At 43.5% G+C, this 22,667-nt stretch overlaps 1 protein-coding gene across 1 annotated transcript in view; it reads left to right on the top strand.

Annotated features, from left to right (window-relative positions):
• cntn5 (contactin 5) overlaps window positions 1-22,667 on the top strand; it is a gene marked incomplete at its 5' end in the record, with an annotated part of 185,283 nt that overhangs the window by 10,448 nt on the left and 152,168 nt on the right. The window lies entirely within an intron of this gene.

Raw genomic sequence — 22,667 nt, 5'->3', positions numbered from 1 at the left:
GACTCCATGTTGATGATGCTTGCCGGGGAGCTGGAGAGCCAATGATCATTACTGTGTCGTGCTGTTTGCCTACACTGGGGAATTACTGCATGGACAGGTAGTAACAGTAAGTCATGTGTAGATAAATATGTGTACACTGTACGGCTAAATTCTTCACTATTTCATCAGCGTTGTTAAATATATGTGTGTGTACAATTTGGTTTAATCATTTATAAAGTATTATTAAAAAAACACTTTTTATGCATAGTCCACCAAAAGTAATGGCCCTTTTTTTTAGTGTAGTGTATTATTTAGTGAGACAATAGATGCTGTTAAATATGGGATAATGTCTGATTATACAACGGGAGGTTTGGAGTTCCCATTGTTCCAGCCTGTCCTGCCCATGATATATTTGACAACAGACACAGACAACACACACAGCCTCGTCCAATCATAAACAAGCTCCATCGTTTACGACCACTAGTTGGCGCGTCTTGTAAATTAGCCTGCCTCCTACACAGAAAAACTGTGAAATAGCTTTATACTAGCTTATCCTGATGTGATTCAGAACATGTAAGGATACCGGGTGGTAGAACGCACATATCTAGGAAGAGTCATTAAAGGAGGGTCCTGAAATGTGATTGAGTGCAAAGATATTTTTTAAAATGTACTCACTCACCATGGCTGTTCTAGTGTTAAATGTCACCTGCATGCACTTGCATTCAGTGGATTTCAGTACCACCACAACATGGATGTATGTTGTCATGTTAGGGCTGTCTGTGAGGGCTAATCCTTTCATAGAGGCGGGTTCTTTTTGATGAAAAAATAATCTTCTTTCTTCACTTTCCACACTACTGCACGGTGCTGATAATAATGATAAGTATCTGCATGACATTTTGGGCCGTGATTGGAAACTGCACTTTGTTAACCTCCCCCAGTACTGCAGTAGTTTGTCTTCCAGAGAAGTTACGTCTCTAACTGAACTCTAATGTCTCTACTGTAACTCTGAGGTCATGTTCTCACATGAAAGTCTGAATCGAGACCCGGAGCAAGTGGATGAGTTCGCAACATTGTTGCATAAATTATTTCTCTGATTTGCGTTCTCACAGCCCTTCATGTAAACGAAGTAACATACGTAATCGAAGCAACAGACGTGGTAGTTGATTGGTCAGAAAAATTTAGAATTGCTCGTTCATCCCGCTATTATCCAGATCAACACGCATGCGCTGTTGTTTTCCTATGTACAACCTCGATGCGTCGGAGCGAAACCACCCTTTTCAAGCGAAGCATCCGTCGGTTGTTTGCTGTGGGAGCGACTTCGAATGCGCATTCTCACAGCTCCAAACGATGCCGAGCAAAGCGAACTTTATCCTAAACTCCGTTTCAAGTGAAGCAAATGTTCTAGTGAGAACACACCCTAAGTATCTCCATTGGGCCATGATTGGAAACTGCACTTTGTTAACCCCCGAGTACTGCAGCAGTTTCTCTTCCAGAGAAGTTCGGGTCTCTCCAAAGTACGTCTCTAACTGAACTCTGATGTCTCTAACTCTAACTTGGCAGCACCAGCGTGTGCACGGCTCAGGGGTGTTGATGCTCTCACCAAACACATCCACACGGCTTCTGACCTTGTGTAGCTTCGGTATGCGGCTCCCCAGACTCTGCAGTCCCAGAACCACCCTCTCCTTGGCCTCTGTAGCAGTGTTGATGTCTGAGAACAAACAATCTTTAAACCTAAAAAAGAGAACATCAGATTTTAGCTGGTAACAGACTAAGCTAGTCTGAAATTGTCAGGATGAACGTCAGTATATACTGTACAGTATATGCAGCGAGAGTTTTAACCAAAACAAGCAGACGAGCTCATGTAACTCCTATTTTAGAAACTCTACACTGGCTTCCTGTTAAGTTCACAATAGATTTCAAGATCCTTCTGCTTGTTTATAAAGCTCTCACTGGCACAGCACCAGAGTATCTGAAAGACCTTTTGCTAGCATATCAGCCCAATAGAGCTCTCAGGTCTTCTGACGCTGGTTTTCTCTGTGTACCACATGTACAAAAGAAGGGATTTGGTGAGGCTGCATTCTTATTTTATGCACCCAGATTGTGGAATGCACTGCCAGTTTACATTAGGGATGCAACCTCAGCACATTATGTTCAAGTCAAGACTAAAAACCCATCTTTTTAATATTGCCTTTAAATGACTAAATAATTAAATGATGATTATATAATGATTGGAGCACTTTGACCTGCAACGTTTGCAGGAAAAGCGCTATACAAATAAAAGTTATTATTATTATTATTATTATTATTATTATATCAATGCCTTCAAATCAGTTAATAAAGTAAGTTGATTACTAGAGAATTGTATGCTTCCAACTTTGTGGCAACAGTTTGGGGAAGGCCCTTTCCAGCTTCAGCATGACAACGCTGAATTAATCTTGTTGACATATTAGTGTCAACAGCTTTTACACGGGGGATTGTTGATATCTCTTTTTATCACTCCATGAATCAGAAAATACTGTCAACAGCCATAAAGAGTAAATGTTTGCTATGTTTTTAGGAATACAATGTTACATAAATCAGGCTATGAATGATATATTAACAAACCCTTCTGGAAAAGCCTTCAGAATATAGATAGGAATAGAACTGGTAAGTTTGGTGTATGTAAGTGCTACTGAAGTGGAGATTTCTGGTTCAGAGTATGAGGAAAAAACTCATTTTGAGAAAACTACCTTTTATAATTTGTGAATTTAGTAAGTAAATAAGTACATTTTATTTATATAGCACCTATCACAGACCAGCAGTCACAAAGTGCTTTACATAGGCTATAAAAACCTAAGTAAAGAGCAAAAGTAATAGCAGGTTAAAAGAAATAGGTAAACAAGTGAAAATAAAAACAAGAAACAAATAACAAGTGTACAACAAATAATAACAAGACACAAAAAACAGGCTATATTTAGGAGGATATACAGACACACCAGGGACGTGCCGTCCATATAAGCAGAGGTAAGCAGTGCTAACCCAACGAAAAAATAAAAAAGGACCGTGAAAATATTAAAATAAAAGTGCATGTAACCATTTGTTTGTTTCCATTAAAAGAGTCGTATTTTAGGTCCCAGGGCAGCAGGAGTCATTCATTTTGACGTTGCATTTTTAGCGCCACCTGTAGGAGTAAGCACTTCCTACTCTGCATTGCGTTGCATATAAGCACTTCTCTCTCTGCTTTCCCTCGCGTACATTCGAATGCGTGAAAATGTCATTTTTATTTTTTTCCCGATGCCTCAGCCCGCTGTTAAATGTAGCCAGGGGAAGCATGCTTACAGCCAATCAGTAGGTCTTTCATTCCGATAAGAGCTACTGATTGGCTCTTATCACTTTCAAGTTCACTTAACATTTCACCTTACTTTCTCTCGCCCGGCAGAATAGCTTATGCCAGCTAGCTCATACGATCTAAATAATAATAATCAATAAGGATAACTTGCTTGATTTTGTGAATATGGACATTACTGTCAGCGACCTAAAGGGATTTCGTAGACTGGACTGGACTGGAAAAACAGAACTACTGGCTAAAGGCCGCCCGGGAGAGTCGCTAGGGGATACAGCAAGCCTGGTATGAGCGGTTTATATGATTTATATGATTGGCGAGGCTGGTGGCGATCTGTGCTTGTTTATATGGTTTGATGTGATGTGCCTGTGTGACAAAGTGTGAAAAGAAAGTGTGTTGTGAGTTTACTATGGAGGATGGAAACGGTGTGTGTCTGTGTTGTGCGTGTGTGCGTTTGCGATGTTGAAACTGGACTTGTAGATTTCAGCAGGCTGGCTACTTGAAAATATCTTTGAACAATGAGCACCCCTGATATAGTCGAAACTGGCAACTGTTTTTTTTTGTTTTTGGTAATCTGATCACAAAGTGACACTACCGTTTATTAGCGGGTTCTAGGGCATCAAAATTGCATTTCCTTGAAACTACGTTCACTGATAGCGTGTATGTGTAATTACGTGTATTTCTATAACTTATGCTTACCCAATCTAAAAGCTCACGGCACGTGCCTGAGACACACATAGACAAAGTATAGTAAAATAAACACCTACATGTGTATTTTGGACGTCTTCTTTCCACTAGTGTTAAATTGAGTTTTTTACATAATCTGATCCATTAGGTGTTTATTAATGCCTGTGTGGTGTTATTTTTAAAATGTTTTTTTTGTTTTGTTAGTAATTAATAAAATACAAAGGTTCCATCTCACAGAACATAATGGAATGTAAAAACTTTGACGCTCAATATCTCTAAACTACCCTAGACGGAGATAGAACCTTATCATTCTAAGCTCACGATGTTATGGAAGCCAAATAGCCCAAAATCTCAAAGAATTGACCAGTGTATGATAAAACCGATGTTTTTGCCTGCCGTACCTCGAAGCTCAGGCAGCAGACATGCAGGTCATCACCTGTGTTTGGATCCATCAGTGTGTCTCGCTCTGGAATCCCCCAACGTGTCTCCTCCTCCTCCCATGTATTAGAGAGAAAACAACCCAAGGCGATGACAAACACCTTCCTTTGATGCATCCTTATGATCTCACGTTCCCTGACTTGAAACAGGATAAGCATTTGTTTACTACCGTTCACAAGAACCCCAGTCTGAGAGACACAGCGGAGGAATTCCCTCATGCCTCACATATCTCAGATAAATACAGCATGTTGTCCCCTCTCTTCCAAGTCCCGCTATCCACCATGTCAGCCATGACTGGTGTTTACTGAACTGCCTGGTTATGACCCACCTGGTTATGACCCACCTGGTTATGAACGTCACTGATGTTTACTGACCGACCTGGTTATGAACCACCTGGTTATGAACCACCCGGTTATGAACCACCTGGTTATGACCCACCTGGCTATGACCCACCTGGTTATGACCCACCTGGCTATGACCCACCTGGCTATGACCCACCTGGCTATGACCCACCTGGTTATGACCCACCTGGCTATGACCCACCTGGCTATGACCCACCTGGCTATGACCCACCTGGTTATGACCCACCTGGTTATGAACCACTTAGCTATGAGTCACCTGGCTATGACCCACCTGGTTATGACCCACCTGGCTATGACCCACCTGGCTATGACCCACCTGGATATGACCCACCTGGCTATGACCCACCTGGCTATGACCCACCTGGCTATGACCCACCTGGCTATGACCCACCTGGCTATGACCCACCTGGTTATGACCCACCTGGCTATGACCCACCTGGCTATGACCCACCTGGTTATGACCCACCTGGTTATGAACCACTTAGCTATGACCCACCTGGCTATGACCCACCTGGTTATGACCCACCTGGTTATGACCCACCTGGCTATGACCCACCTGGTTATGACCCACCTGGCTATGACCCACCTGGCTATGACCCACCTGGTTATGACCCACCTGGTTATGACCCACCTGGTTACGAACCATCACTGAAGCACACCTCATGACCAGATGCTGGTTCACTGCACTGCTCTCGCTTTGAAAGATGCCAGAAGACACCTCCCTCCTTATAGACACGCCTCCCTCCTTATAGACACGCATCCCTCCTTATAGACACGCCTCCCTCCTTATAGACACACCTCCCTCCTTATAGACACGCCTCCCTCCTTATAGACACGCCTCCCTCCTTATAGACACGCCTCCCTCCTTATAGACACACCTCCCTCCTTATAGACACGCCTCCCTCCTTATAGACACGCCTCCCTCCTTATAGACACGCCTCCCTCCTTATAGACACGCCTCCCTCCTTATAGACACGCCTCCCTCCTTATAGACACGCCTCCCTCCTTATAGACACACCTCCCTCCTTATAGACACGCCTCCCTCCTTATAGACACGCCTCCCTCCTTATAGACACGCCTCCCTCCTTATAGACACGCCTCCCTCCTTATAGACACGCCTCCCTCCTTATAGACACGCCTCCCTCCTTATAGACACGCCTCCCTCCTTATAGACACACCTCCCTCCTTATAGACACGCCTCCCTCCTTATAGACACGCCTCCCTCCTTATAGACACGCCTCCCTCCTTATAGACACACCTCCCTCTTTATAGACACGCCTCCCTCCTTATAGACACACCTCCCTCCTCCTGCATCGAAGCTGCCATCTCAGTGACCTCCACCTCCAAGGTTTCAGTCGTCACGCAGATGAAGATGGGTCGATAGTCTTCAGTCGCATACAAATGTGTGTCACGTTCTAATGCTTTGGTCCTCATGTCGGGATCCGATATGAGAATACATTTCTGCGTTGTTGAAAACCAACGACACATTGCTAGTCAACTAACACAGCTTGTTTTGTGAGCCTGCTAACATTGTAAAGTAGTGTTCTAGTTAACTTAGGTAGCAGTGGGGGGATTACTCAACCAATCCATTGCGTTGTCGCAGTACTTTGGCTCGACTACCGAGTTTGTGTTGTTGATTCTCAACAACGTTGAAACGTAGTTCTGTGTTTCAAAAGAAAAGTCTGAACATTTTGATTGGTTTGCCGACATGCGGAACGAACGATCAGACTGTGTCACATATACTTTAGATGAAGTCAAAGACATTGTCAAATCCCAACAAGCGCAGAGTGCAGTAATGCATGAGACAGAGTCGTGTCAGTGGCGGCGTGCAGCAGTAACAGCCTGCGATACAGGCAGCATGTAGAGACAGGCAGCATGCACGACACGTCTATGATGGGATGCAGAACCCTCCTTGGCAGGTGGTTGGCTGGGTACTGATTGCAGTGTGGAAGTAGAATGACAAATCTGATCTTGATTGTTATTCACAGTGGTTCAGAGATGTGCTCTGTGAACTAGCAACTAGCACCGAACCGTGAAGGAGATTTCATGATATCCCTTGTTCAAATCTGAAACTTGTGTACACTGTTCTAGTCATCACCTACAGAGCCCTCCATGGTCAGGCACCTGCTTACATCTGTGACCTACTGCGTCCTTACAGCCCCAGTAGGTCTCTCAGGTCCTCTGACCAGGGTTTGTTGGTTGTCCCCCGTGCCAGACTGAAGACCCAGGGTGATGGAGCATTCCAAAACATGGCTCCCAAACTTTGGAATGCTCTGCCCTTGGATCTTAGATCAGCTGGCTCGGTCGAGGTTTTTAAAAAACAGCTAAAGACTGTCCTGTATAGGACATTTTGGATGGCCCCAAAAGCCTGTCTTTCTGTGTCCTGCTGATGCTGTTACACCTGTTGTCTGTTACTTGTTTTTATTTTCACTTTTTTTTTTTTACGTTTTGCATGTTTTAACCTGCTGTGGCTTTCACTCTTGTATTATGTTTTATTTGTGTTAAATCTTCCTTGTTATGTAAAGCACTTTGTGACCCTTGGTCTTGGAAAGGTGCTGTATAAATACATTTTACTTACTTACTTACTTACTTACTTACGTCTATGATGGGATGCAGGACGCTCCTTGGCAGGTGGTTGGCTGGGTACTGATTGCATAGTGTGGAAGTAGAATGACAAATCTGATCTTGATTGTCATTCATGGTGGTTCACAGACATGCTCTGTGAACTAGCAACTAGCACAGAACCGTGAAGGAGATTTCATGATATTGTGACGTTAGAATTATAAGGTTCTATCTCCATTTTTGGTCAAAATTGAGTTTTTTTTACATAATCTGATCCATTAGGTGTTTATTAATGCCTGTGTGGTGTTATTTTAAAATGTTGATTTTTTGTTGTTGTTAGTAATTAATAAAATACAAAGGTTCCATCTCACAAAACATAATGGAATGTAAAAACTTTGACGCCCAATACTGAACTACCTATAAACGGAGATAGAACTTCATCATTCTAAGCTCACGATATCCCTTGTTCAAATCTGAAACTTGTGTACACTGACCGAAAGCACACCTGTACACCTTCTCATTCATTCAGGTGGTGTAATGGTGTGGGGAATGTTTGATTGTCACACTTTGGGCCTGTTGATACCTAGCAATCATCGCTTGAATTCCACAGCCTATTTGAGTGTTGTTGCTGACCATGTGCATCCCTTCATGGCCACAATGTACCCGTCTTCTAATGGCTGCTTCCAGCATGATAATGCAGCACGTCACAAAGCAAAAGTCGCCTCAAACTGGTTTCATGAACATGACAATGAGTTCAGTGTTCTTCAGTGGCCTTCCCAGTCGCCGGATCTGAATCCAATAGAACAACCTTCTTTTCTATGTGGTAGAACGGGAGATTTACAGCTTGAAAGTGCACCTGAAAAAAACCTACAGGAATTGTGTGACACAATCATGTCATCATGGACCAGAATCTCAAAGGAATGTTTCCAACATCTGGAATCAGAATCAGAATCAGAATCAGAATCAGAAGACTTTATTGCCATGACATGTAAACATGTTAGGAATTTGGTTTGGGACAGTGGAGCACGGTTTACAACAGGACAGGTGCAAGACAGGACAAGACAGTGCAAACCAACATCATAGTGCAAGAGTCATAATTAATATAAATATAAAGTGCAGAGATCGAGGGCCCTATTATGCACTTCTTAACTTGCCGTCTTAAGTCTTAATTAAGACGCACCGCCAGGTTAAGACCTACCGCCACCCTTATTATACGCTTCATACGCGCTACTGCTATTATGCAGGTGTCGATAGGCGCTCACACATAAGACGTAAGACTCCCGTGCATATATTACTCATTGTGGGAGTGTTCATATGTTAATGAAGTGCACTAGGCGCCCCTGCTATTATGCGATCTGACTTTGCTCCTAGCGCTAAGAAGTGGTTTGAAAAGTTCTTAAGTTTAGACTTCATGCACGTTTTGAAACACGAGCGCGCCTCCGCGGTTTGCGCATGCATGTGGGCACACATGAACACGCACGTGGCTCCACGGCAAGACGTCAATTACGGTCACAGTGTAAATGCCACCACTGGCAAATGTTAAGCCAGAGAGAGAGAACAATGGAATATATCCTAGGAAGGAATTATGATAGACGAAGACGGCGCGTCGAGCGCATATACCGGCAACAACTTTGTTACCTCGGGCTGACAGGTAGGCCAAATCTCAAATCAATCCTGGATTCGTGATCTAAGCATTTTAGCGCTTTCAATTGGTGATCCAACTGTTAATAATGCTATAATATATTGCAATTACAATTATATTATAGCCTATTATTAATAGGGCCCCAAGTGTTCAAGTGTTCATATCCACAAAGAATTGCGCCTGTTTTAAGAGCAAAGAGAGACCCTTACCCGGTATTATGTTCCTAATAACGTGTTCAGTGAGTGTATAATTCATAAGGTATAATATATCCATGTAAGAGGTAGTCCTTATCTGCCTTGAAAGTTACAGGGGTACACAGGGAGGTTAATCCCGCTTTTCCTACTATACTAGACTATACTGTGTCCCCTAAGACTTCTACTGCCCCCCTTGTACTGTTTCTCTGTTTCTCCAGTGTCTATATAAAAAAACATTATTTTTGTTTTTTTTGATTTTTCCTTCTATCACGGAAACTGCCAATGGCCCCGGGCCTGAGCTAGATTACTCTTCCTGCTGCAACTGGTGAACTGATGATTCACTTGCTTAGTCAAATGTATCGATTGTAAGTCGCTTTGGAATAAGGCTAAATGCCAAAAAATGTAAACATGTGATATCAGGGACTGGTGTAGTTAGCGGTACCTGCAGTCTGTTTTTTTTCACATAATGCTAGAATGACCTCAGATCCAGGAGGTCAAAGGTCATTTGTCTCTGCGCCACAGTTGCAGGGAGACACCGGGAGGGTCATCATCTGTGATATCAGCAACTGCTTGCTTTAGTTAACGGAGCACATTGTCTGTTGTTCCACATAATGAGATGCTCCCTGGCTGTTGGAACATGGTGTTGTGTTTGGGTTTGATAAGTCGAGGGCTCCCTGCCACGTTGTATACTAATAGGGAGCTCTAGAGAGCAGATCCATCCATGTTGAAGCCAGGCGTGAATGTATTACCATGTTCATGTGTGTAATACATGTTCAAACTGACGAGTGTCTGGCTGAACCACCTTCAAAACACCTTCCGAGCAATTACCACTTATTCTCAACTCTTTGAATGTATGCCCGTTGTTTAGTGTTTTTCCCAGATTAGCGTTTATTGATCTATGTGACTGAGAATAGATTGTCTTCTAGGCCTTACATGCAGCATGGCAATTCTCTCTCCGTAACCACCTACCACTGTTGGTGCTTCCAGACACTGCTTAAAGCTATGTGTAAGCACGGTTCTATCAGCACAATAACAAAACCCAGTGTGAATATAAAACCGTTGAATTATCCCCTTGAATTTGCTTGCTCAGGTATGTCTGCCCGTCAGGGTAGATGAAGATTTTTCGAAGACTGGTATTCTTTAAAAATGTATTAAAGAAGCTATGTCAGGAGACGTGTTCAATGTGCAATATACAGTATGAGCAAAGGTAGTAATGTAAACATCAGTAGTGCAACGGTGATATAGTGATCACATTAACCAGGGATGAGCAGCCATTGTCATCATAGTATAGGCATTATTTTCCATTGTCATATCCATAGTATCCCAAGGTGTGGGGGGGGGATACTGAGAGTGAGTGTCTGTGTGTGTGTGTGTGTGTGTGTGGGGGGGGGGTTACTGGGGGGTTATGTCCTTGAAGATGTTTGCCGGCCTCCGTCGACACTGGGTTGCCTGGAGGGACTCGATGGAAGGGAGTTTGGTGCCAACGATGCGATACGTGTTGTTGTTGTTGTTTGTAATTCAGAGGGGAACATTTACCTGTGATTTACCTCACATCCTGACACATTATTACATTATTATCCATTTCTACTGAATGACTTTGAAATGATAGCACAGTATCACTAAATAATGTAAGTAAATTAAGAATGTATATAGGCTACAACTGTGTATCTTCTATTCTATCCACAAATGTCACTTCTTCTTTTTAAACAAAGTTTATGTACAATATCTGTTAAAGAGAAGAAGATCATTTTCCTTAACATGCCTTGTGGTTCATTATGGAAATGTGTTGGACTGGTTGCGGCGGCTCTTACAGGGTAAGCTAGGCTACATTGGGGGAAAAAAACAAATATTAAGCTTCGGTCTGAATCGCCCCCAAAAAATGTGTCTGGAATTCAAAGACTCGCTAACGCAACTCCCAGACATGCATTAGCTTCCTCCGACATTGAGGCTTAAGGCTTTTTTCGATGCATTTGCATTCTGTCTCCTCTGATCTATTCTTGTACCGTGGGCAATTACTGTGCCATAAGGTAGCGAGGGAACGTCTGAAACAGAGAGGAGAAAGAGCAGAGGATTAAGAGCCAACAGTACGTTGGGCTGCCAGGCTGTGATTCCAGTGTGAAACAAAGCCTTTTAAAGGTTTTCATGTGAAGAAAAGCTTTTGATCAATCACTCCATTCAATCCATGTCGGTTGGTCATGAAATAATTCCGACAGTTGAGAGTATAAACATTTACCATTCTACTTATAAAGGACCTTCAAAATACCTTTTTGGCAGCAATTTCTTCGCTTTTTATTTTCCGCTTTTTTTTATACTGAACCTGAACCTATCGGATATCTGAATCGTGGTATTGTTCTCTTACAGGAATAGTCTGTAGAAGTGATACAGAAATACAGATATGTGCATAGCTACAAGTGCAGTGTGCAGTGTGGTATATTTTGGCACACACACATGAATGAATTGTATAGTATGGGCCTGTATTTGCCTTTTGACTCTGCATAGTTCTGTAAAAAATTCTCCTGGCAAAAAGGGGGTTTTATGACGTAAATTGTTTTTGTCTAAAAGGCCATATGCTCAGGATACTGTCCTTATATGGTAATCTTAGGATGACTTCCTGTGAATTTACCCCCTGACCCTTGACCTGAATGACATCATATATGGGTGCGATTGAGGGCATAAAGGTGTGGACAAAGCCCTCATCAGACTCTTGTCCTCTCAGCCTCCAGCCCCACATCAACTTTTTTCTGTGTCTCTGTAAACTGTAACTCTGTTTAATAAATAGTCTTAGAATTCAGAAGTTTTACTCGTGATCTATTTCATACTAACATTATTGTTTATCCTGTTCTTATGTAATATGTAATGATTATGTATTATGCAATATGTATTATTATATTTGTACTGTATTGTATTATTGTATTGTATTATTGTATTATGATGTATTATGCTTTAGGTGTGAAAACGAGATGGCTCATCTCAAGGGGTTTTATCCTAATAAAAGAAATGTACAACATACAAGTTACTTAAGAAAGAAACAACAGCAGCACAAGTAGAGGTGACGTGATGTCTGTTTGTTTCTCCAGACTGTTGAGAACACCAGCTGTTGATGTGCTCACCCTGCCATATCTCCACCATACGTCAACAATCACAGATATTATCATCTATTGTGATGTTTTCTAAAATGAAAGTGTGGATATCGCCCAACCCTACTTAATACTACCTGCCAGTCATGTACTGTAAGCCGATGTTGTCAATGAAAAGGCAGAAATGGAAGATATTTCTACCTTGCTGACTCTTCTTTATATCTATATATGTTTTTAGCTATATTTGCAGTTTTCTTCAAAAGTTTGACTGGTTTACCACCTTTTACAAAGAGAGGGTCTGAGGAGTGGCTGCCGTAGCACAATTAGATGGTTTCTGCTGAGTCTATTGGTCTCCATTGATTTTTGATCTGAGCAATCCATTCCTTGGTGCCTTGGTTGTTTGCGGTTGACAGGGTCTGGCTCAGCGTGTTGTTCCAGATGGCTAGGCCGTATCTCTCTCTACCATATCCTACTGTTTTCACATTCATTGGCCTTTTTTGCACAATGATCGAGTCCTGGATAAATGCATGGGCCGTGTCATGTAGGCCTGTGTTTGCAGCATGATGTCTTGCTCTGTAAGTGGACTGCACTTATATACAGTATATATAGCACCTTTATCCAAAGCTATCCAACTCGTGAGCTTAGAATGATAAGGTTCTATCTCCGTTTAGGGCAGTTCAGAGATATTGAGCGTCAATGTTTTTACATTCCATTATGTTTTGTGAGATGGAACCTTTGTATTTGATTAATCACTAACTCAAAAATTTCAACATTTTAATAATAAACACCTAATGGATCAGATTATGTAAAAAACTAAATTTTTACAAACATGTAGAACCTTATAATTCTAACGTCACAAACTATCTCTGCTAGTTGAGAGAGCCATGTTGGTAGGTCGGCTATGATAGATTTACAGATACTGATAAACTTTACCTCATGTTTACTGAAACCCTGCTGTTAGCTGGGTTAGGCAGCTAGCATCGGTCATCACCCTGCTGTTTGACAGATGAGATGCTCCAGAGAGTCAAAAAGTATAAAACATTTACTTCAACTGTCAATAGTGGATTTGAATCATCACTTACTGGTAAGCTTTTATTTCATATTCCTCAAATATTAAGTCACGTCGCCAGTGATGATAGAAAGATATATTTGATTGAGCATTGTTTTACTTTGATTGGAGAGAGAAGGCTGTCCTTGGCCCCCTGCTGAAAATGGTAAATGGACTGCACTTGTATAGTGCCTTTTTTGCTGCTCCAAAGCGCTTTACAACGGCCTCTCATTCACCCATTCACACACACATTCACACACCAATGGCGAGGTAGGCAAGCTACCATGCAAGGCGCCGGCCCGCTCACTGGGAGCAATTTTGGGGTTCAGTGTCTTGCCCAAGGACACTTCGACATGTAGCCAGCCGGGGCTGAACGAACCGCTGATCTGCCAACCTTGTGATCATTAGACGGCGGCTCTACCTCCTGCGCCACAGCTGCCCCCCCCCCAAAAAAAAAATGTCACCCTATTATGACTTTTCTTTTAATGAGATCAACTGTCGGCTAATTTTCAACCCCACTGAAACCCACCATCCTTACTCCAGTGTCTCATGACAACCCCTCACTTCATTCTGTACTGTGTGTTGCATTATCCAAGCCGACACTCCTGTCAGGCTGCATAAAAACATGTTCCCCTGCTCCTCTGAGACGTGAGAGGAGGTGTGATGACGGTATGAGAGCAGACAGAGAGTTTGTCTGTCCCATAGCTTGGTCCTCCTCGTTAAAATAACCTGACATTTTAAAACATCTCCACTCTTTCATCTCTGTAATTCACAAACTGCTATAATTAACTAAATGTTGCCGATCTGATAAGGCAAGCTGATAACGGCGAACCGTTCTGTTTTTCAAAACGTCCTACACAGCTCTCGTCATTAACGTGGTGTGGAGGCTTTCACCAGCTCTCGACATGTATTCACAACTTGTGTCTGTCTGCAGCAGCGACATCCATGGAGGCCTCCGTCGCGGTGACAGTTAAAGCGCTCGCTTCAAAGGGCTTCAGGGCTCACTTCAGGGTTTCACAGTTTCACTAGCCTGTGCATATTGATACACATTCAGCTAACAGTCACTACCTCAACTCCACGTTTCCCTCAAAAATAGCAGCGTATAAGCATAGCAGTGTGATATCATTATCTTCATGTATTCATATCAGGTCTTCCGGGTGGTTCTTAGTGCCGGGGGTTTAAGGGGCCACGCACAGTATCACAGTTTCACCTCCGCCAGGAGCATAATGCTTTAATACCTCTATTCCCTCCTCATCCTGTTTGCAACATGATCTCTCCCTGCTGGGCTAAGACAGGCCGCCCGCCATGCTGGAGGAGGGAAGTTCCAATTCATTACTACCAGTTAAGCAAAGCTAATATCCCCAAATGAATGTCATTAGATCATCATTCAACTCAATTTACAGATTGTCATGAACAAAGGACAGAGGGAACATGTGCGTGACTGTGACTACCCGGGGGGGAAACGCAGACGGATGGATTCTGGCAGCCAGGCGTACAGTATTGAGTGGGTTGATGCCCACACACACTTGTCCTGTGTTCTGTATGTGTTGGATGCTCAGGGTTTGCTTATCTTTCTGACTAAAACCAGATCGTTATTATATTATCTGATCTTAATATTTACCAACGCAATGCACATACAGGTCATTTTGATGTTTTGATATGTGGTTTTAAACTGTCTTGTAAGGTGTCCTTGAGAGCCTTGAAAGGTGACCATAAATAAAATGTATTATTATTATTATTATTATTATTATTATTATTAAAATGACAGGTGTGGAAAGGGCTTTTGTCTCTCAGCAATATCCCAGAATAGTAATAAGTAAGTAAAGCTTTATTTATAGAGCACCTTTCATACAATAAATGCAGCTCAAAGTGCTTTACAACAGGATAAAAACATATACAAGCATAACATGATTATAAAACGATTATAAGAACATGATGTGTATCAAAGACAGCCTGTATTGGCCTATAACCATATGTAATAACAAGTGTATTCACTGAATATACTCTTACTATATCAGTCCCTTTGGGGTTTGGCAATGTTTGTTGTTTTTTTTTGTTTGTTTTTCCTGCAGTCGATTTTGTGTGTTTTTTTTTGGTTGTTTACTGTTTTGATAATTTTTTAAATGGCGATTCATTAAAATTGCAAACTCTGCAAGGAATGGTTGATTTTTAGTTGACTTACGCAATCACACATGGTATAATTCTGGAGGGTTAGGGTGTCTGGGTTGTATACAGTCTCTGTCCCTGTCCCTGTCCCAGGCCACCATCCCACCCTGCCTGAAAACCTCAACTTTCATCCCAGTCCCGAAGAAAAGCACGGTGAGCTGCCTAAACGACTACCGCCCGGTGGCACTCACACCAATCATCATGAAGTGCTTCGAGTAACTAGTCCGGGCCCACATACTCACACGCCTCCCGCCCAACCTGGATCCATACCAGTTCGCCTACAGAGCCCACAGGTCCACAGAGGACGCCATCACGACGACTCTCCACGCCACTCTATCCCACCTGGAGAGGGGAAACAGCTACGCGAGACTGCTCTTTGTGGACTTCAGCTCTGCCTTCAACACCATCCTTCCAGACAGGCTAGTGACCAAACTACTAGACCTGGGACTATCACACTCTATATGTGCATGGATCAAGGACTTCCTGTCCGACCGCCCCCAGAGGGTGCGGGTGGGCTCCCACACCTCCACAGCCCTCAGACTCAGCACTGGGTCCCCCCAGGGCTGCGTGCTAAGCCCCATCCTCTACAACCTCTACACCTACGACTTCACCCCCGTCCACCCCAGCAACTCCATCGTAAAGTTTGCAGACGACACCACCGTGGTGGGCTGCATCTCGGGGGGGGACGAGGCGGCGTACAGGGATGAGGTAGAGCAGCTGAGCAAGCTGTGCAAGGTTAACAACCTGCTCCTGAACAAGTCAAAGACCCAGGAAATCATCGTGGACTTCAGGAGGAAAAAGTCTGAGGTCCAGCCCCTGCTCATCGACGGAGAGAGCGTGGAGAGAGTCTCAGCCCTCCGATTCCTGGGGGTGCACATACAGGATGACCTGTCCTGGAAGAACAACACAGCAGCCACCATCAAGAAGGCACAACAGCGGCTCTACTTCCTGAGAGTCTCTACTTCCTGAGAGTCTAGGAAGGAACACATCAAGCAGGAGATAATGGTGGCCTTCTACCGCGGCGCAGTGGAGAGCATCCTCACCTACGGCATCTGCAACTGGTTCTCCAGCTGCACAACCGCGGAGAGAAATACGCTACAGAGAGTCGTGAGAACAGCCCAGAAGATCACCGGCGCCCCCCTCCCCTCTCTGGAAGAGCTGTACAACACACGCTGTCTCAGGAAGGCCTCCAAGATCTCCAGAGACCCAACCCACCCTGGGTACGAACACTTTGCCCGGCTGCCCTCGAAAAGGCGGTACAGGACCATGGCCGCAAGGACAAACAGACTGAAGCACAGCTTCTACCCCAGGGCCATCCAGGCCCTGAACACAGCAAAGACCTAGGTTCTGGGCCCTGGACAGTCTGGACGGATTGATGGCAGCTGCTGGATTGAAAAAATCAGGTGTAGTGCTGAGGCACAAATATGTACATTTCAAGCCTGCAAACTGCGACACTTTAAATGAATGTGCAATAACACTATGTGCAATATGACAACCCTAGTCGTCTATCTGTACAGTATAGTATAGTGGATAGTGTACATAGCCTTTATTTATGTAAACCAGCTCCTTCCCTTCTTGTTTTTTTTAGTTTTTTTTTCTTTCCTAGCACCAGGGGAGCCACCCCTCCTAAATTTCGTTGTTTGGTACCTGTACTATAGCAATGACAATAAAGACCATTCATTCATTCATTCATTCATTCATTCATTCATTCATTCATTCATTCATTCATTCATTCATTCATTCATTCATTCATTCATTCATTCATAGGGTGGACTGCTGTCTAGGTTGCTTGTGTTGCTTGTACGTTCATACCTACATGTATGCTTTTATTATTTCCAATACAATCAGTCAGTTTTTGCATAGTTGGACCAATTTCTTGACTTTAGCAGTGCGTTTTATGAATGAATACTGTTTCAGTAAAGCATTCCTCTTCTTAAGTAATTTGTTGAATCATAACTGATGCAACACTGACCACTGCTATGAGCCGGGTCATTCTGAGTGTTCTGGAGATCTCTTAAAAGGCGTCTCAATCTAGAATGTAGGTTGCAGCGAATAAAGACGTATAGTGTAATATATATATATAAGTAATGCATGAAATAATTTTCACCAAGGGCAAAGGAGTCATGCACCAGAAGTATGGTCTCCTATCCAAGCGTCTGTGGGGAATATGTTGTGTATTTGCATGCAGCGCACAGAGACCAGACCACGCCATGAATAAACACCATGGGAAATGCAAAAGTCAATGTCTAGACATATTGAACAGTATACTACAGCATAGATTCATATCACATATTCCATGACATTCCATACAGTCATAGAGGGTACTGCAAACTTGAGTTCTAATCAGGCAAAGTTGTATTTCATTTGATTTAGAAGATAACCAGTAGGTAGACGTATGGTAGCTACGGTATGGTTATGCAGTCTTTTGTTTATGCTGCTTGCCCTTATGTGACACAGTCTGGTCATTCGGTCCGCATGTCGGCAACCAATCAAAATGTTCGGACTTTTCTTTTGAAACACGGAACTACGTTTCAACGTTGTTGAGAATCACAACACAACAAACTCGCTAGTCGAGCCAAAATACTGCAACAACGCAATGGATTGTGTGAGTAATCCCCCACTGCTACCTAGTTAACTAGAACACTACTTTACATTGGGGCATTGGGGGGCGGCTGTGGCGCAGGAGGTAGAGCCGCCGTCTAATGATTGCAAGGTCGGCAGACCCGCGGTTCGATCGCCCCGGCTGGCCACATGTTGAAGTGTCCTTGGGTAAGACACTGAACCCCAAAATTGTTCCCAGTGAGAGGGCCGGCGCCTTGCATGGTAGCTTGCCTACCTCGCCATTGATGTGTGAATGTGTGTGTGAATGGGTGAACGAGAGGCCGTTGTAAAGTGCTTTGGAATAAGGTGCTATATAAATCAGTCCATTTACCATTTACTTTACACAGTGATGCAAAGCATTAGAATGTGTCACTTATGTCTTTTAATAAACCGGGAGGCAGCTTCGCATGAGCAGTTGTAGTAATTGTCGACTTTTACACCAAACCGTTCTGTGGTCTTATTAGGTCATGTGTGAAAGAGGTACAGTGTAAATATTGCACTACTAATCTAGCCGGCGGTTATTTGAATCCCACTTGGAGCGTGTCAGTTGATTTAACATTGACATATCCTCTGGAATCCATGCATACCTAATGATCCATCAACTTCAAGGTCATCGATGCACTCCCCTTCACAGTTCTGTCCTTTCAGTTGCCGACACGGACAAAAAAACCACAGTTTTTTTTCACTACAATGTCACTTTTTCTTTTCGCAAAGTTAAAGCGAGAGAGAGAGACTCATTTCATACAAAATAAATTCCCCACAGCGCACAGAGGATCAGGTTAAAGACTGGGTTTAGTGAAACGTCAGCTCTGAAAGTAGGGGGGTTGGGGGGGGGATCGCATATGATATACGGATTGTTCTATGCGTAATGATATTCCACTGAATAAAGGCCTCAAGCATAATCAGCTTTTGTCAATATAATCTCCCTCGGAAGGTCCTCGTTAATCTTCCAGGCGATGGCTAATCATGTCCGTCGACTCCGGCCTCCGCCGACGTCTCACCTACTTATGTTATTCTAATTAATTTTTCACACTTAAGTCCACAGGCAGGAGACAAGCCAAGAGGGTCATTCATTTGCTGCGTCTCTGTCAACCGGTTTCACCATTTGAATACTTCTCTTATCTGCTGTGTCGTGTTACCTGAGTTCTGACTATTTGTATCCTTTAGATATAATGGACTGCACTTATATAGCACCTTTTTTGCTGCTCCAAAGCTGCTCTTTACAACGACCTCTCATTCACCCATTCACACACCAATGGCGGCAAGCTGCCATGCAAGGCGCTGGGAGCAATTTGGGGTTCATTGTCTTGCCCAAGGACACTTCGACATGTGGCCAGCCGGGGCTCGAACCGCCGATCTGCCAACCTTGTGATCATTGGACAGCGGCTCTACCTCCTGCGTCCAAGTTAGTTTACTCCCAGTCTCTCTGACCTGCTGGAGTATGTTCCCAACAGACTGAGTACCTCACCATACATCACCATACCTCTCCATACCTCTCCATACCTCTCCATGCATCACCATACATCTCCATACCTCTCCATACCTCTCCATACATCACCATACATCTCCATACATCTCCATACCTCTCCATACATCTCCATACATCACCATACATCTCCATACATCTCCATACCTCTCCATACATCTCCATACATCACCATACATCACCATACATCTCCATACCTCTCCATACATCACCATACATCACCATACATCTCCATACATCTCCATACATCACCATACATCTCCATACATCTCCATGCATCTCCATACATCACCATACATCACCATACCTCTCCATACCTCTCTATACCTCTGCATACATCTCCATACATCTCCATACATCTCCATACATCACCATACCTCTCCATACATCACCATACATCACCATACATCACCATACATCTCCATACATCACCATGCATCTTCATACATCTCCATACATCTCCATACATCACCATACATCACCATACCTCTCCATACCTCTATATACCTCTCCATACATCTCCATACATCTCCATACCTCTCCATACCTCTCCATACATCACCATACATCTCCATACATCACCATTCCTCTCCATACCTCTCTATACCTCTCCATACCTCACCATACATCTCCATACATCTCCATACATCACCATACATCACCATACCTCTCCATACATCTCCATACATCTCCATACATCACCATACCTCTCCATACATCACCATACATATCCATACCTCTCCATACATCTCCATACCTCTCCATACATCACCATACATCTCCATACATCTCTATACCTCTCCATACATCTCCATACATCTCCATACATCACCATACCTCTCCATACATCTCCATACCTCACCATACCTCACCATACCTCTCTATACCTCTCCATACCTCTCCATACATCACCATACCTCACCATACCTCTCTATACCTCTCCATACATCTCCATACATCACCATACCTCACCATACCTCTCCATACCTCTCTATACATGTCCATACATCACCATACATCACCATACCTCTCCATACATCTCCATACATCACCATACATCACCATACCTCTCCATACATCTACAGGAGGTAGAGCTGCCATCTAATGATCACAAGGTTGGCAGATCAGCGGTTCGAGCCCCCAGCTGGCCTCATGTCGAAGCGTCCTTGGGCAAGACACTTAACCTCAAATTTGCTCCCAGTGAGCGGGCCGGCGCCTTGCATGGTAGCTTGCCTACGTCGCCATTGGTGTGTGAATGTGTGTGTGAACGGGTGAATGAGAGGCCGTTGTAAAGCGTTTTGGATAAAGGCGCTATATAAGGGCAGTCCATTTGCCATACCTCACCATACATCACTGTTGAGGTGAGGTCAAATCTTCACCTAGAAGAAGTGATTCTCTTATGATTTTTACTATATTGTCTTGTGCGTTGCCAAGCATGTTTCCAGTATCTCTCTCTGATGATGTAATCACAAAGGTGATGTTAGGACACAACATGATGGTGCCTATCTTCACTTCACTACCCTCTGCATTACATCAGGGCTCTCTTCAAAAGAGACTGTTTTATTGTGTGTGTCCCCCCCCCCCCCCCCGTAAAGATAAGGGTCTGCAAGGGTCATCGATTTTCAGCAAACGAAGATGACAGTTGACAGGAGCTCGCGCTTGTCAGCTCCACCAGTCAAACAGACAAAAATGATTCCTCATAATAGGCTGTATTTGTCAGGAGTTAGCCCCTTTTGTGAACCTTGAAAAATACTTTCTTACTTTCGCTTCAATCAGGACGCGTCAGTTTAATGTTAATGTCATGGAAATGGTAATACAGCTAAGCTTGGTTTAATTGGATGTCTCCGTTCTGTCGAGCTCCCTGTCTGCAGTAAAACAACCCTGTTATGACACTGCCCAATTTGCTCTGTTGAGGTGGTGTGTGTGTGTGTGTGTGTGTGTGTGTGTGTGTGTGTGTGTGTGTGTGTGTGTGTGTGTGTGTGTGTGTGTGTGTGTGTGTGTGTGTGTGCCTGTCTGAGGAGGCGGGAAATGTTTGGTCGCCCCTTTTCACAATGACTACCTTTTTGTTTTGTGTTGGTTGATTACTAGTTTCGGTTGGACTTATTTTGCTTTTGTTGTTGGGGTTGGGGTTTTGTTTTGTTTTCTCCCATGTTCATTGAATTGGTTCTTTGCTTGGCTGGGGACGGTGAGTATTGGTCTGTTTTTGTTTCCTGCTCCGCCCTGCCATAGATTATGGAGGTAGCGGGAGAGATGCCTGTTTTGTTTATTCTTATTAGTGGAGGTTTTGTTGATTCAGTGTTTCTTTGTGTAGGTATGAGGGCTGTCCATTAAAACATGACCCTTTCTACACCATCTCAGTGACTCTGTGAATCATTTTCTCATGTTGTGGCTTTGTGTATACAGCCTTTGTGCAGCGCTTTGGTTTTGTCCATTTTGTTTCCTTGGGACACTGTCAGCCGTAACAACCCTGACATACAAGTATACAATATAATATTGCTTATCAAACCCCGCCATTCGGTTGTTAAGTCGTGACGTGTTTCTGGGTCCAACGTTGGCTGAGGCGCTCTCTTCGAAATGCCACAGTAATAATAATAATTAATTATATTTGTCTAGCGCTTTCTAAGGCTCAAAGACGCTGACAATATGGGAAACACGGGGAAGTGCTGTGTCCCTTATTGTATGAATAGATCCTGTCATTCTACCGCTTTAGTACACTGGTACTCTGGTGCAGGGATTTTTTTATTTGGACCCGTAAATTGCTAAACGGCACGCGTGACGTCAGACTTAACAACCGAATTGGAAGGCAACATGGAGAGAGACAGGAAGTGTGGGTGGAGGCTGGGTATGGTTGGTGGGAAGACCACTCAAAACGTATACCATAGCCAGCACAATATTCACACTGTCAAATGCTATGGCAGAGTGTTAACTTGGCCGCTTTTAAGCTTCTGTCCTTTTGAACATGACGGACAGCTGTGACTTTGATTTTGAGTGTCTTGTCTGAACTAATGCTGTGATCAATTCATGTGGAATTCTCAAAGTATGGATATTACTTGACATAATTGACTGTAAGTAGTGAAGTGAAGTGAAACTTTATTTATATAGC

This window comes from Nansenia antarctica (genome assembly GCF_963989245.1).
Source record: "Nansenia antarctica genome assembly, chromosome: 1".
Taxonomy (NCBI): domain Eukaryota; kingdom Metazoa; phylum Chordata; class Actinopteri; order Argentiniformes; family Microstomatidae; genus Nansenia; species Nansenia antarctica.
Note: the sequence above shows the minus strand (reverse complement) of the source record. Positions and strands in the feature narration are given on the sequence as shown.